Genomic DNA, 12,810 nt, shown 5'->3' on the forward strand with positions numbered 1-12,810 from the left:
GTAAAAGAGTTCTGCAGTGCGAAAGCATTGTGTTGTTTTGTCTGTGTCCAGTTGAGATATTTGAAGTGTGTTTGATGAATAGTATTAATGTTGTATTTCGGAGACATATTTCTTCATGTACGGTTTCCTTCACTCTTGATTCTTCATGTCATTTGCCTGAGTAGTATGTAAAATGAGTGTAATTATGTTTTGAGTTTCTTATGTAGAGTGATGTAAAGTTTTGTTCTGATATGTGGTATAGATTGTTCTGCTACTTTTACATCGTACATAGAGTTCTACATGTATCTGGAGATTTAGAGTTGGATTTACTCTGTCATTGAACTTTCTTGTTGGTTAACAGCTTGCACATTTGTTTCTGGAAACATGGCAACAATGTATTTTCTCCACATAGAGAGTTTTCTTTCACACTTGTATACTGACATAATAGAAATTCAGATGTTCAGGTTTATTAGGACTTTTTCCATTTTCATTTGTATACTAATATATGCCAGATTTGAAAACATCATAAATGCTAATCCGCTTCAATGCCAGGAGCCCCATACTTTAATCCATCCATGACCTTAGTGTATAATTAGCTATATTAGTCATGTTTTATTAGTAATATCTTTTCATCTGGTTTGGTTACTTACTTTATTACTCGCAGTATGCAATTGCATATGTCAGTTATTCTCTAGATAAATTCATGTTTGCTCAATGAGAGACCTCTCAATGGTAGGTGTCATCACCCAATATGTATCAATTTTACGATGCAGGTAATGGCTTTGTAGGTCTAAGTGACCGTCACATATCCTCCATTGCATGTTTTGTGTCGGTCTACTGTAGTGTGTTTGGATGTTTGTTTGTGTTGTATAGAGACATTGTTGGTGAAAATTCTTCTTCTCTCTTCATGTTTGGAAATCTTCTTTCTTGATTCTTCATGTAATTTCCTATTTGGTGTTTTTTATTTTGTTTTGTGTAAATACCATGTAAGAGAGTTCTGTAGTATGGATGCATTGTGTTGTTGTGTCTGTGTCCAGTTGAGATATGTGAAATGTGTTTGATGATTAGAATGAATGTTGTATTTCGAGGCATATTTCTTCATGCACAGTTGTCTTCTCTCTTGATTCTTCATGTCATTTGCCTGAGTAGCATGTAAAATGTGTATAATTGGGTTTTGAGTTTCATATGTAGAGTGATGTAAAGTTGTGTTCTGATCTGTTTGTGTGAGTGTTTTGGTTGTATAGAGTATATAGTGTTTTGTAGAGACATATTTCTTCATGAGACAAAATCTTCTTTCTGCATTCTTCATGTAGTGTTAACGTAAGTGGTTTGATATGTGGAGTGTGAGTGTGAAAAAGGTGTTGTATTGCAGTTATCTCTTGAGAAATATATAGTATATATGGAGGATATGTGGTATAGATGGTTCTGCCATTTTTACATCATACATAGAGTTCTATATGAATCTGGAGATTTAATGTTGGATCTGCTCTGTCATTGAACTTTCTCGATAATTAACAGCTTGCACATTTGTTTCTGTAACATGGTAACAATGTTTTTTCTTCACATAGAGAGGTTTCTGTCACACATGTACACTGACATAATAGGAATTCAGATGTTTGGGTTTGTTAGGTTTTTTCCCATTTTCAGAATTGTATATATAATAAATGGTAATCCGTTCCAATTGCGAGGTGTCCGATACTTTAATCACTCCATGAACTTAGCGTATAATGAGCTATATTAGGCATATTTTATTACAAATATCTCTTCATCTGTTTAAGTTATTTACTTTATTACTCACAGTATGCAGTTTCATATCTCAGTTACTCTCTAGATAAATTCATGTTCGCTCAATGAGAGACCACTCAGTGGTAGGTGTCATCACCTAATATGTGTCAATTTTACAATGCAGCTAATGGCTTTGTATGTCTCAGTGACCGCCCATACCTCCATTGCATGTTTTGTTTCACTGTACTGAAGTGTGTTTGAATGCTTGTTTGTGTTGTATAGAGACATTGTTTGTGAAAGTTCATCTTCTCTCTTCATGTTTGGAAATCTTCTTCCTTGATTCTCCATGTAATTTCATTTTTGGTGTTTTTAATTTTGTATTGTGTAAGTACTGTGTAAGAAAGTTCTGTAGTATGAATGCATTGTGTTGTTGTGTCTGTGTCCAGTTGACGTATGTGAAATGTGTTTGATGATTAGTATTAATGTTGTATTTCCATGGCATATTTCTTCAAGTGCAGTTCTCTTCTCTCTTCATTCTTCATGTCATTTGTCTGAGTAGTATGTCAGATGAGTGTAATTGGGTTTATATTTTTATATTTAGAGTGATGTAAAGTTGTGTTCTGATCTGTTTGTGTGACTGTTTCTGTTGTATACAGTATATAGTGTTTTGTAGATACATATTTCTTTACGAGACAAGATCTTCTTTCTGCATTCTTCATGTAGTGTTAATGTAAGTGGTTTGATATGTGGCGTGCGAGTGTTCAAAAGGTGTTGTATTGCAGTTATCTGTAGAGAATTATACGAGTATGTATGGAGGAAATGTGGTATAGATCATTCTGTCACATTTACATCGTACATAGAGTTCTACATGTATCTGAAGACATAGAGCTGAATTTATTCTGTCATTGAACTTCCTCATTAACTGACAGCTTCCACATTTTTTTGTGGATACATGGTAACAATGTATTTTCTCCACATAGTGAGTTTTCTGTCACATTCGCATACTGACATAATAGGAATTCAGATGTTTATGTTTATTACAGTTTTTTCCATTTTCATTTGTATAGTAATATATAACAGAATTGTATACATCATAAATGCCAATCCGATTCAGTTCCGACGTGTCCAATACTTTAGTCCATCAATGAACTCAGCATGTAGTGAGCTATATTAGTCATTTTTTATTAGTAATATCTTTTCATCCTGTTCAGTTATTTACTGTATTCATCACAGTACACTGTTGCACATGACAATATCTCTCAAGATAAATTCAAGATCGTTCATTTAGAGAACAGTCAGTGTTAGGTGTCATCACATAATAAGTATCAATTTTAAGATGCTGCTAATGGCTTTGTAGGTCTGAGTGTCCATTACGTATCCTCCATTGCCTGTTTTATGTCAGTGTACTGAAATGTATTAAGAAGTCGTTTGTGTTGTATAGAGACATTGTTTGTGATAGTTCATCGTCTCTCTTTATGTTTGGAAATCTCCCTTCTTGATTCTTTATGTAATTTATTTTTGGTGCCTTATAATCTTGTATTGTGTAAACACTGTGTAAGACAGTTCTATAGTATGACTGCATTGCGTTATTGTGTCTGTGTCCAGTTGAGATATTTGAAGTGTGTTTGATTAATAGTTTTGAAGTTGTATTTCGGTGACATTTTTCTTCATGTGTGGTTCTCATCTCTCTTGATTCTTCATGACATTTGTCTGAGGATTATGTAAAATATGTGTAATTGGGAATGTAGTTAGATATGTAGAGTGATGCAAATTTAAGATCTGATCAGCTTGTGTGAGTGGATTTGTTTTATTGGATATATAGTGTTTTGTAAAGACATATGTCTTCATCAGACAACTTCTTCTTTCTGCTTTCTTCTTGTAGTATTAATGTAAGTGGTTTGATATGTGGGGTGTGGGTGGTGAAAAGGTGTCGTGTTACAGTTATCTGTAGATAAATGTGCGAATATGTATGGAGGATTTGTGGTATAGATGGTTCTGCCACTTTTACATCGTACATAGATTTCTATGTGTATGTGGAGAGTTAGATTTGGAATTACTCTGTAATTGAAGTTTCTCGATAGTTCACAGCTTGCACATTTGTTTCTGGAAACATGGTAACAGTGTATTTCCTTCACATAGAGAGTTTTCTGTCACACTTGTATACTGACATAATAGGAATTCAGATGTTTAGGTTTATTAGGTTTTTTCCCATTTTCATTTGTATACAAATATATGTCAGAATTGTATACATCATAAATGGTAATCCGTTTCAATACCGAGGGGCCCAATACTTTAATCCATTCATGAACTTAGCATATAATGAGCTATATTAGTCATATGTATCAATTTTATGATGCAGGTAATGGCTTTGTAGGTCACAGTGACTGTCACATATACTCCAATGCATGTTATGGTTCAGTGTACTGAAGTGTGTTTGTATGCTTGTTTGTGTTGTAAGGAGACATTGCTTCAGATAGTTCGTCCGCTCTCTTTATGTTTGTCAATCTTCTTTCTTCATTCTTCAGGTTAGTCAATCTTGGTGTTTTTAATTTTGTATTGTGTAAAAGAGTTCTGCAGTGCGAAAGCATTGTGTTGTTTTGTCTGTGTCCAGTTGAGATATTTGAAGTGTGTTTGATGAATAGTATTAATGTTGTATTTCGGAGACATATTTCTTCATGTACGGTTTCCTTCACTCTTGATTCTTCATGTCATTTGCCTGAGTAGTATGTAAAATGAGTGTAATTATGTTTTGAGTTTCTTATGTAGAGTGATGTAAAGTTTTGTTCTGATATGTGGTATAGATTGTTCTGCTACTTTTACATCGTACATAGAGTTCTACATGTATCTGGAGATTTAGAGTTGGATTTACTCTGTCATTGAACTTTCTTGTTAGTTAACAGCTTGCACATTTGTTTCTGGAAACATGGCAACAATGTATTTTCTCCACATAGAGAGTTTTGTTTCACACTTGTATACTGACATAATAGAAATTCAGATGTTCAGGTTTATTAGGACTTTTTCCATTTTCATTTGTATACTAATATATGCCAGATTTGAAAACATCATAAATGCTAATCCGCTTCAATGCCAGGAGTCCCATACTTTAATCCATCCATGACCTTAGTGTATAATTAGCTATATTAGTCATGTTTTATTAGTAATATCTTTTCATCTGGTTTGGTTACTTACTTTATTACTCGCAGTATGCAATTGCATATGTCAGTTATTCTCTAGATAAATTCATGTTTGCTCAATGAGAGACCTCTCAATGGTAGGTGTCATCACCTAATATGTATCAATTTTACGATGCAGGTAATGGCTTTGTAGGTCTAAATGACCGTCACATATCCTCCATTGCATGTTTTGTGTCGGTCTACTGTAGTGTGTTTGGATGTTTGTTTGTGTTGTATAGAGACATTGTTGGTGAAAATTCTTCTTCTCTCTTCATGTTTGGAAATCTTCTTTCTTGATTCTTCATGTAATTTCCTATTTGGTGTTTTATATTTTGTTTTGTGTAAATACCGTGTAAGAGAGTTCTGTAGTATGGATGCATTGTGTTGTTGTGTCTGTGTCCAGTTGAGATATGTGAAATGTGTTTGATGATTAGAATGAATGTTGTATTTCGAGACATATTTCTTCATGAGCAGTTGTCATCTCTCTTGATTCTTCATGTCATTTGCCTGAGTAGCATGTAAAATGAGTATAATTGGGTTTTGAGTTTCATATGAAGAGTGATGTTAAGTTGTGTTCTGATCTGTTTGTGTGAGTGTTTTGGTTGTATAGAGTATATAGTGTTTTGTAGAGAAATATTTCTTCATGAGACAAAATCTTCTTTCTGCATTCTTCATGTAGTGTTAACGTAAGTGGTTTGATATGTGGAGTGTGAGTGTGAAAAAGGTGTTGTATTGCAGTTATCTCTTGAGAAATATACTAGTATATATGGAGGATATGTGGTATAGATGGTTCTGCCATTTTTACATCATACATAGAGTTCTATATGAATCTGGAGATTTAATGTTGGACCTGCTCTGTCATTGAACTTTCTCGATAATTAACAGCTTGCACATTTGTTTCTGTAACATGGTAAATATGTTTTTTCTTCACATAGAGAGGTTTCTGTCACACATGTACACTGACATAATCGGAATTCAGATGTTTAGGTTCGTTAGGTTTCTTCCCATTTTCAGAATTGTATACATAATAAATGGTAATCCGTTCCAAATGCGAGGTGTCTGATACTTTAATCGTTCCATGAACTTAGCGTATAATGAGCTATATTAGGCATATTTTATTACAAATATCTCTTCATCTGTTTCAGTTATTTACTTTATTACTCACAGTATGCAGTTCCAAATATCAGTTACTCTCTAGATAAATTCATGTTCGCTCAATGAGAGACCACTCAGTGGTAGGTGTCATCACCTAATATGTGTCAATTTTACGATGCAGCTAATGGCTTTGTATGTCTCAGTGACCGCCCATACCTCCATTGCATGTTTTGTTTCAGTGTACTGAAGTGTGTTTGGATGCTTGTTTGTGTTGTATAGAGACATTGTTTGTGAAAGTTCATCTTCTCTCTTCATGTTTGGAAATCTTCTTCCTTGATTCTCCATGTAATTTCAGTTTTGGTGTTTTTAATTTTGTATTGTGTAAGTACTGTGTAAGAAAGTTCTGTAGTATGAATGCATTGTGTTGTTGTGTCTGTGTCCAGTTGACGTATGTGAAATGTGTTTGATGATTAGTATTAATGTTGTATTTCCGTGGCATATTTCTTCAAGTGCAGTTCTCTTCTCTCTTCATTCTTCATGACATTTGTCTGAGTAGTGTGTCAGATGAGTGTAATTGGGTTTATATTTTTATATTTAGAGTGATGTAAAGTTGTGTTCTGATCTGTTTGTGTGACTGTTTCTGTTGTATACAGTATATAGTGTTTTGTAGATACATATTTCTTTACGAGACAAGATCTTCTTTCTGCATTCTTCATGTAGTGTTAATGTAAGTGGTTTGATATGTGGAGTGCGAGTGTTCAAAAGGTGTTGTATTGCAGTTATCTGTAGAGAATTATACGAGTATGTATGGAGGAAATGTGGTATAGATCATTCTGTCACATTTACATCGTACATAGAGTTCTACATGTATCTGGAGACATAGAGCTGAATTTATTCTGTCATTGAACTTCCTCATTAACTGACAGCTTCCACATTTTTTTGTGGATACATGGTAACAATGTATTTTCTCCACATAGTGAGTTTTCTGTCACATTCGCATACTGACATAATAGGAATTCAGATGTTTATGTTTATTACAGTTTTTTCCATTTTCATTTGTATAGTAATATATAACAGAATTGTATACATCATAAATGCCAATCCGATTCAATTCCGACGTGTCCAATACTTTAGTCCATCAATGAACTCAGCATGTAGTGAGCTATATTAGTCATTTTTTATTAGTAATATCTTTTCATCCTGTTCAGTTATTTACTGTATTCATCACAGTACACTGTTGCACATGACAATATCTCTCAAGATAAATTCAAGATCGTTCATTTAGAGAACAGTCAGTGTTAGGTGTCATCACATAATATGTATCAATTTTAAGATGCTGCTAATGGCTTTGTAGGTCTGAGTGTCCATTACATATCCTCCATTGCCTGTTTTATGTCAGTGTACTGAAATGTATTAAGAAGTTGTTTGTGTTGTATAGAGACATTGTTTGTGATAGTTCATCGTCTCTCTTTATGTTTGGAAATCTCCCTCCTTGATTCTTGATGTAATTTATATTTGGTGCCTTATAATCTTGTATTGTGTAAACACTGTGTAAGACAGTTCTATAGTATGACTGCATTGTGTTGTTGTGTCTGTGTCCAGTTGAGATATTTGAAGTGTGTTTGATTAATAGTTTTGAAGTTGTATTTCGGTGACATTTTTCTTCATGTGTGGTTCTCATCTCTCTTGATTCTTCATGACATTTGTCTGAGGATTATGTAAAGTATGTGTAATTGGGATTGTAGTTACATATGTAGAGTGATGTAAATTTAAGATCTGATCAGCTTGTGTGAGTGGATTTGTTTTATTGGATATATAGTGTTTTGTAAAGACATATGTCTTCATCAGACAACTTCTTCTTTCTGCTTTCTTCTTGTAGTATTAATGTAAGTGGTTTGATATGTGGGGTGTGGGTGGTGAAAAGGTGTCGTGTTACAGTTATCTGTAGATAAATGTGCGAGTATGTATGGAGGATTTGTGGTATAGATGGTTCTGCCATTTTTACATCGTACATAGATTTCTATGTGTATGTGGAGAGTTAGATTTGGAATTACTCTGTCATTGAAGTTTCTCGATAGTTCACAGCTTGCACATTTGTTTCTGGAACATGGTAACAGTGTATTTCCTTCACATAGAGAGTTTTCTGTCACACTTGTATACTGACATAATAGGAATTCAGATGTTTAGGTTTATTAGGTTTTTTCCCATTTTCATTTGTATACAAATATATGTCAGAATTGTATACATCATAAATGGTAATCCGTTTCAATACCGAGGGGCCCAATACTTTAATCCACTCATGAAATTAGCATATAATGAGCTATATTAGTCATATGTATCAATTTTATGATGCAGGTAATGGCTTTGTAGGTCACAGTGACTGTCACATATACTCCAATGCATGTTATGCTTCAGTGTACTGAAGTGTGTTTGTATGCTTGTTTGTGTTGTAAAGAGACATTGCTTCAGATAGTTCGTCCGCTCTCTTTATGTTTGTCAATCTTCTTTCTTCAGGTTAGTCAATCTTGGTGTTTTTAATTTTGTATTGTGTAAAAGAGTTCTGCAGTGCGAAAGCATTGTGTTGTTTTGTCTGTGTCCAGTTGAGATATTTGAAGTGTGTTTGATGAATAGTATTAATGTTGTATTTCGGAGACATATTTCTTCATGTACGGTTTCCTTCACTCTTGATTCTTCATGTCATTTGCCTGAGTAGTATGTAAAATGAGTGTAATTATGTTTTGAGTTTCTCATGTAGAGTGATGTAAAGTTTTGTTCTGATATGTGGTATAGATTGTTCTGCTACTTTTACATCGTACATAGAGTTCTACATGTATCTGGAGATTTAGAGTTGGATTTACTCTGTCATTGAACTTTCTTGTTGGTTAACAGCTTGCACATTTGTTTCTGGAAACATGGCAACAATGTATTTTCTCCACATAGAGAGTTTTCTTTCACACTTGTATACTGACATAATAGAAATTCAGATGTTCAGGTTTATTAGGACTTTTTCCATTTTCATTTGTATACTAATATATGCCAGATTTGAAAACATCATAAATGCTAATCCGCTTCAATGCCAGGAGCCCCATACTTTAATCCATCCATGACCTTAGTGTATAATTAGCTATATTAGTCATGTTTTATTAGTAATATCTTTTCATCTGGTTTGGTTACTTACTTTATTACTCGCAGTATGCAATTGCATATGTCAGTTATTCTCTAGATAAATTCATGTTTGCTCAATGAGAGACCTCTCAATGGTAGGTGTCATCACCCAATATGTATCAATTTTACGATGCAGGTAATGGCTTTGTAGGTCTAAGTGACCGTCACATATCCTCCATTGCATGTTTTGTGTCGGTCTACTGTAGTGTGTTTGGATGTTTGTTTGTGTTGTATAGAGACATTGTTGGTGAAAATTCTTCTTCTCTCTTCATGTTTGGAAATCTTCTTTCTTGATTTTTCATGTAATTTCCTATTTGGTGTTTTTTATTTTGTTTTGTGTAAATACCGTGTAAGAGAGTTATGTACTATGGATGCATTGTGTTGTTGTGTCTGTGTCCAGTTGAGATATGTGAAATGTGTTTGATGATTAGAATGAATGTTGTATTTCGAGACTTATTTCTTCATGCACAGTTGTCTTCTCTCTTGATTCTTCATGTCATTTGCGTGAGTAGTATGTAAAATGAGTATAATTGGGTTTTGAGTTTCATATGTAGAGTGATGTAAAGTTGTGTTCTGATCTGTTTGTGTGAGTCTTTTTTTTGTATAGAGTATATAGTGTTTTGTAGAGACATATTTCTTCATGAGACAAAATCTTCTTTCTGCATTCTTCACGTAGTGTTAACGTAAGTGGTTTGATATGTGGAGTGTGAGTGTGGAAAAGGTGTTGTATTGCAGTTATCTCTTGAGAAATATACTAGTATATATGGAGGATATGTGGTATAGATGGTTCTGCCATTTTTACATCATACATAGAGTTCTATATGAATCTGAAGATTTAATGTTGGATCTGCTCTGTCATTGAACTTTCTCGATAATTAACAGCTTGCACATTTGTTTCTGTAACATGGTAACAATGTTTTTCCTTCACATAGAGAGGTTTCCGTCACACATGTACACTGACATAATAGGAATTCAGATGTTTAGGTATGCTAGGTTTTTTCCCATTTTCATTTGTATACTAATATGTGCCAGAGTTGTATTCATAATAAATGGTAATCCGTTCCAATTGCGAGGTGTCCGATACTTTAATCGTTCCATGAACTTAGCTTATAATGAGCTATATTAGGCATATTTTATTACGAATATCTCTTCATCTGTTTCAGTTATTTACTTTATTACTCACAGTATGCAGTTCCATATATCAGTTACTCTCTAGATAAATTCATGTTCGCTCAATGAGAGACCACTCAGTGGTAGGTGTCATCACCTAATATATGTCAATTTTACGATGCAGCTAATGGCTTTGTATGTCTCAGTGACCGCCTATACTTCCATTGCATGTTTTGTTTCAGTGTACTGAAGTGTGTTTGGATGCTTGCTTGTGTTGTATAGAGACATTGTTGGTGAAAATTCATCTTCTCTCTTCATGTTTGGAAATCTTCTTTCTTGATTCTCCATGTAATTTCATTTTTGGTGTTTTTAATTTTGTATTGTATAAATACTGTGTAAGAAAGTTCTGTAGTATGAATGCATTGTGTTGTTGTGTCTGTATCCAGTTGACGTATGTGAAATGTGTTTGATGATTAGTATTAATGTTGTATTTCCGTGGCATATTTCTTCAAGTGCAGTTCTCTTCTCTCTTCATTCTTCATGTCATTTGTCTGAGTAGTGTGTCAGATGAGTGTAATTGGGTTTATATTTTTATATTTAGAGTGATGTAAAGTTGTGTTCTGATCTGTTTGTGTGACTGTTTCTGTTGTATACAGTATATAGTGTTTTGTAGATACATATTTCTTTATGAGACAAGATCTTCTTTCTGCATTCTTCATGTAGTGTTAATGTAAGTGGTTTGATATGTGGAGCGCGAGTGTTCAAAAGGTGTTGTATTGCAGTTATCTGTAGAGAATTATACGAGTATGTATGGAGGAAATGTGGTATAGATCATTCTGTCACATTTACATCGTACATAGAGTTCTACATGTATCTGGAGACATAGAGCTGAATTTATTCTGTCATTGAACTTCCTCATTAACTGACAGCTTCCACATTTTTTTGTGGATACATGGTAACAATGTATTTTCTGCACATAGTGAGTTTGCTGTCACATATGCATACTGACATAATAGGAATTCAGATGTTTATGTTTATTACAGTTTTTTCCATTTTCATGTGTATAGTAACATATAAAAGAATTTTATACATCATAAATGCAAATCCGATTCAATTCCGACGAGTCCAATACTTTAGTCCATCAATGAACTCAGCATGTAGTGAGCTATATTAGTCATTTTTTATTAGTAATATCTTTTCATCCTGTTCAGTTATTTACTGTATTCATCACAGTACACTGTTGCACATGACAATATCTCTCAAGATAAATTCAAGATCGTTCATTTAGAGAACAGTCAGTGTTAGGTGTCATCACATAATATGTATCAATTTTAAGATGCTGCTAATGGCTTTGTAGGTCTGAGTGTCCGTTTCGTATCCTCCATTGCCTGTTTTATGTCAGTGTACTGAAATGTATTAAGAAGTTGTTTGTGTTGTATAGAGACATTGTTTGTGATAGTTCATCGTCTCTCTTTATGTTTGGAAATCTCCCTTCTTGATTCTTGATGTAATTTATATTTGGTGCCTTATAATCTTGTATTGTGTAAACACTGTGTAAGACAGTTCTATAGTATGACTGCATTGTGTTGTTGTGTCTGTGTCCAGTTGAGATATTTGAAGTGTGTTTGATTAATAGTTTTGAAGTTGTATTTCGGTGACATTTTTCTTCATGTGTGGTTCTCATCTCTCTTGATTCTTCATGACATTTGTCTGAGGATTATGTAAAATATGTGTAATTGGGAATGTAGTTAGATATGTAGAGTGATGCAAATTTAAGATCTGATCAGCTTGTGTGAGTGGATTTGTTTTATTGGATATATAGTGTTTTGTAAAGACATATGTCTTCATCAGACAACTTCTTCTTTCTGCTTTCTTCTTGTAGTATTAATGTAAGTGGTTTGATATGTGGGGTGTGGGTGGTGAAAAGGTGTTGTGTTACAGTTATCTGTAGATAAATGTGCGAATATGTATGGAGGATTTGTGGTATAGCTGGTTCTGCCATTTTTACATCGTACATAGATTTCTATGTGTATGTGGAGAGTTAGATTTGGAATTACTATGACATTGAAGTTTCTCGATAGTTCACAGCTTGCACATTTGTTTCTGGAACATGGTAACAGTGTATTTCCTTCACATAGAGAGTTTTCTGTCACACTTGTATACTGACATAATAGGAATTCAGATGTTTAGGTTTATTAGGTTTTTTCCCATTTTCATTTGTATACAAATATATGTCAGAATTGTATACATCATAAATGGTAATCCGTTTCAATACCGAGGTGCCCAATACTTTAATCCATTCATGAACGTAGCATATAATGAGCTATATTAGTCATATGTATCAATTTTACGATGCAGGTAATGGCTTTGTAGGTCACAGTGACCATCACATATACTCCAATGCATGTTATGGTTCAGTGTACTGAAGTGTGTTTGTATGCTTGTTTGTGTTGTAAAGAGACATTGCTTCAGATAGTTCGTCCGCTCTCTTTATGTTTGTCAATCTTCTTTCTTCATTCTTCAGGTTAGTCAATCTTGGTGTTTTTAATTTTGTATTGTGTAA

This window comes from Schistocerca gregaria, chromosome X (genome assembly GCF_023897955.1).
Source record: "Schistocerca gregaria isolate iqSchGreg1 chromosome X, iqSchGreg1.2, whole genome shotgun sequence".
Lineage (NCBI taxonomy): Eukaryota > Metazoa > Arthropoda > Insecta > Orthoptera > Acrididae > Schistocerca > Schistocerca gregaria.